This window comes from Nanorana parkeri, unplaced genomic scaffold, assembly GCF_000935625.1.
Source record: "Nanorana parkeri isolate BGI_ZX_2015 unplaced genomic scaffold, ASM93562v1 scaffold9, whole genome shotgun sequence".
NCBI classification, from domain to species: domain Eukaryota; kingdom Metazoa; phylum Chordata; class Amphibia; order Anura; family Dicroglossidae; genus Nanorana; species Nanorana parkeri.
Genome location: NW_017306277.1, coordinates 1,569,380 through 1,574,046, shown reverse-complemented (window position 1 = coordinate 1,574,046; position 4,667 = coordinate 1,569,380). Strand labels below are relative to the sequence as shown.

The 4,667-nt window shown below is 41.5% G+C and overlaps 1 long non-coding RNA gene across 1 annotated transcript in view; it reads left to right on the top strand.

The window, feature by feature from the left end:
• The first annotated feature begins 407 nt into the window (after window positions 1-407).
• LOC108785549 overlaps window positions 408-4,667 on the top strand; it is a 9,005-nt gene continuing 4,745 nt past the window's right edge. The window contains exons 1-2 of the long non-coding RNA XR_001941142.1: window positions 408-418; window positions 3,266-3,268. This is a non-coding gene — a long non-coding RNA (uncharacterized LOC108785549). The remainder of the gene's footprint in view (window positions 419-3,265; window positions 3,269-4,667) is intronic.

Genomic DNA, 4,667 nt, shown 5'->3' with positions numbered 1-4,667 from the left:
TGGCTGAATATAAGGCTAAACCCCAGGCAAACCTTCAATTACTTTTATAAAACTATATGCATGAGAGCGGTTTTACCTGCCAAAGGATTTTTGTTTTTATCCAATTATCCCTGAGATTTGCACAGCTCCGCTACACAGCCCTATTCTGCAGGGGAGGTGACCTGCTATAGTTTCACTTACCCCTCCCCACCCTGTTACTGGACAGTGAAAGGGGAAGCAGCATGCTTTTGACCTAATTTCTCTGTCACTCTCTTCTCTCCTACTATCCTCCTGCTCCTTGCACTGCAGCACACCTGTTTGGCTCTTGATTGTGCTGCTGCTTCCTTTCCCTGTGTGATCTCTGCTGTTTATTGGACTGCAAGAGGGTGAAATCAAGTCATATTTAGGAACTTACACTGCTTGGATTCAAATACATTTTGTGTTGTATTCATGCATGCTTTAATTTGTGCATGGAATTCATTTCTACTGAAATGTTTCCAGTCATGCACAATGCTGTGCATGTCTGGCAGTAACAATGGTACTATAGTTCTGGTTGACTTTTTTGTTTTGTTTTGTTCTATACACATAGGTGTGTCACATATGTACCATGTCAGCTATGGCAACCAGCAATCGCTGCAACCTGAGCTGGCACAGAAGACTAAACCAACATGAAGAAGATTATGAGAATGACTTCAGTACTCCTACTGTGAAATTTGAGCATGCATTGCTCCACAGTAATGGCATCTATGGCGATCAGTGTGGACTTGTTTTAAAGATCATTACTGCTTAAGTGTATTTTAATACTTGAATGCCCATAATCTGACCACAGATTCATTATATGGCAATCCTTTGTACGTGTTTCTAACAAAAAACATTAAAATACTCCAGTTTCCGTTTAAAGGATTAATAAGAATATTACAATGTGTTGACTTGAGTGGTTGATATACTACTTGTCTTTTGTGATTCTGCATTTGCAAAGAATATAATTTCATGAACACAGAGTTCAGTGCTGCTGTTGATGTGTGAAATAAATCCAGTAATTTCCTGTTCTTCAGTGGTAAGCACATTTCCTGTGCTCTTAATGGGAATCTATATCTTGTGGAAGGATCTCATGTTTAAGCTGCTGAAACCTTCCTTGTGTGCTAATACATCAAAACATTCTCAGCATATCTAATTGTCTGTTCTATGCCATTGGTATCATCAAACTAATTTGTACATTTTTATTTCTATTTTCTACCTATCTTGGCACAATTATTATTCAAATCAGTTGACGGAAACAGGGTTAAACCCTTTCCCTGCCACCAATCTTAGGCGTATGGTGAAACAGGACAACTTCCAGCTGGCTAGGTCAGAATGGCTTAAGCTGGTCATACGCTATACAAATTTTATCCTGTTGTTTCAGCCAGCATCCCTCGATCAGCTGATCGAAGGAGCTGGTTGGAAAGTCTTCGGACAATGAGCTGCTGGCTCCGTTCGAGTATTCTGACAGCGGCTGTCGGCCGGAAAATAAATCAGTGGGAGATTCCTCGATCAACGCTGGTTAGTGTTGATGGAGTAATCTGTTCTATGTTTTTTTTGTTCAGCCTGTGGGTTGAATGAAAAAAATAGAAGTGTATCGCCAGCTTTATGTTGGCTGCATTCTCCAATCTGCTATCCGCTCATGATTGCTAAAGCGATCGTGAACTTATAACAGAAGGAACCCCTATTCTCTCTTCTGAGAAAATTAATAGCAATCACCAGTTGCTGATAAGCGGCTGATCATGGCCATTCTTTCAAAATCCAACAGCCCTCTGCCACTATCACCGCTTTGATCTGTCCCTGCCTGTCACTGATCCTCATCACTGTGTGCTCCCTTCCACGTCCCCTGCATGTCCTTCGATCCCCGCTGCTCTGTCCTTGCTTGTAATGGCTGGCCAAATGACTGCTGTGTGGCAGGCAGGATCAGCTGGCGAGCCTCGGGCATGATGATCGTGGCAGATGGGTGGCACTGTTGGGCATATTTGAGATGGCAACATGATACATATATGTATCATGTTATGTGCACATATCCTGCATTATGCACATGCACTAAAGTCACATTTTGTGTGTTGGCCAGTGCATTAGCGGATTCATTCGGGGGGTTGGTGTTAAGAGTGTGAAAGGTTGGACTTGGGGGGCACAACCATTGTGAGAAGGGAAAGGGGCTTGTGAGGAAAATTAGCCTCAGGGGTATTAGAATAGGTGGAAATAATTGAAATAAACTATGGAGTAGAGAGAAAAAGATGGGTTGGTAGAGGGGGAGGATGAGGGCAGGGACAATACGGTACCACTGCTTCATACAGAGACTGTAACTTTGAGGCAGCATTATTAATCACGAGGGAGCATTATATACAAGAGAGCTTTATACTTTGGGGTGGTAGAGACCTCTTTCCTGTTAAACCAAGCACATCAACATTTATTATGGGTTGTCCTTCTGGAGGAAATGAGGCCCTCCATTCTTTCGATTTAATTTACTTTAATAATCTTTAATGTTATCGATGGGGCATGTGGTTGTTTCTATAGCTCAGGTATGCAACTTCTGGATTCTGGCTGCGTTGATCAGATGTCGTATGTGTTAGAATGTTGTAGTGGTGCAAGAGGAATAAGGCCAGGTCTAGCAGGATTGAAAGGGGGTGAATTTCTGAGAGATGCCCCTGACTTTTTTCTTAAAAAGGTTTGAGAATGTTGCAACACCAGAAACATATTAGACCCTGAAAACAAGTGTAATCTACTCCCAGCTAGGTGAAAGCTAGGTTTCTCTTATGATAAACAGGGGTGATGGGTAAAAATCATCCTCTGAAAGAATATTTAGCAAATTGCCCAAATTGTGGCAATATTGTGTGCTTTAGTTGCATGGGGGAGCTGTCAGAGCATCATAGCAGACATGATAGGGAGATGGTAATTGCTGCTTGTTCAACAACCATTCTTTAAGAGAGCCATGTTGTGGCCAAGCTAAGGATTTTTTAAGGATTTGGAGCTAAGGATCCTGCTGTTCTAGGTTGTTCACATGCTGCTTGCTCTGAAGCTCACTTCTCATTACCATGGAGGCTCCTGCTCATCTGGAGCCTAGGCCACTTTTTCCCCTATGCTCCCCACCTCCATCTAGTGGCCATAATGCAATATTGCCTTATCTTAAAAAAAAAAAGGTGTGTGCGCGTATATTCTGTGTGTTCTCTCTTTTCGCCCTCCGAAAATACGGTGCATCCTTAGTTTCTCTCCTCCTCCCTGGTGGTGCTCTGTGTCCCCTATAACACAGAGCAGCATCCAGCAGGTAGGAGAGAAACTTGATTATGGGCATTCAACTTATTATGAGGAGCGCTGCCATCTGTCACAGGAGGCCGAGCCGGCAGTGCGGGGGAGGAGTCAACACCGCCCGCTCAGCCTCTGGTGACAGTGAGTCAGGATCGGTTACAAGCTGATCGCTAAGTGTTTGTAAATAATTCTGTTTGTAAATAATTCTAATTTTCTGAGATTGTGGATTTGGGGTTTTCATGAGCTGTAAGCCATAATCATCACAATTATGACAAATCACGGCTTGAATTATCTTGCTTTGCATGTAATGAGTCTATCTCATATATTAGTTTCACCTTTTAAGTTGCATTAGTGAAATAAATGAACTTTTGCACGATATTCTAATTATTCGAGTTTCACCTGTATACTTATCTGTGTCTATCCATGGACACAGACATCAGCGAAAACCTGACAGAGGTTCTACACTTTCCCCACTCTTGAAAAGTGTCATTAAAATTATTGTAATTGGTTAACATGATATTTTTAGCAGTTTCTGGAAGATCGTATCTCTTTCAAATGAGCTTAATGGAATGGTGATTTAGTACATGCCATTGCATATGCTGATGTATTTCTACTGACCAAAATCAATTGAATTGATGACCAGAATGCTTAATGATATTATTTCCTTCATGCATGTGGTCTTGTACTTTAGACAGAATGTCATTTATTAGTCTATAATATGCCATAAATAAGTAGCTATTCTTTGGAGGAATTTGGGACCGTTTCCACAGATCACTGCACTTTCCAACACACAAAGGCAGAGTCTCTGGTGCATGTCCATTGACATCAGCAGGGCAGTGTGCTCCAGGCTAGGCAAAGCAGGTAGTCCTCAGCTGAGTTCACCCCTGGGCTGTTCACATGGAGGAATAGAGACAAGAAGATAAATGTGATATAAAAGCAGTCTCTTCCAACCCTCCACCCAAATCTACAATCTTATTTTTGCACAGGACGATCGGTTACGTAACCAATTCATTCTCCAGAAATATAGATGTAAGTGTAGCTTCAGGTAAACCTGAAAAAAATCCAGGCTGATCAGCTGAGAGCAATGTCTGTTACATTAGAGTTCAGCTGCCGTTCTTTGATCCTGCAGAAGTTTACTTGAAGGACGATGGCTGTTGCCACGTTCAGCAAAATTTCATTGATCACCACAGAAGCAGATTTTTAATGGCATTCAATAGGAACCTGCCAACCATAATGGCAGAGTCATTTAATGGATACGAGTCTCTGAACTTGGCATCTGTGCTAATAGTCATTAAAGCGAAGTCCGAAATCTGCCACAGCTTAAGTTCTTGAAAGAGCCCTTGGATTTTTTTTTTCTTAAGATTTAAAAAAAAAAAAAAAATCTGAAATAATATCTCAAACTTTTTGTTTTTTTTTTT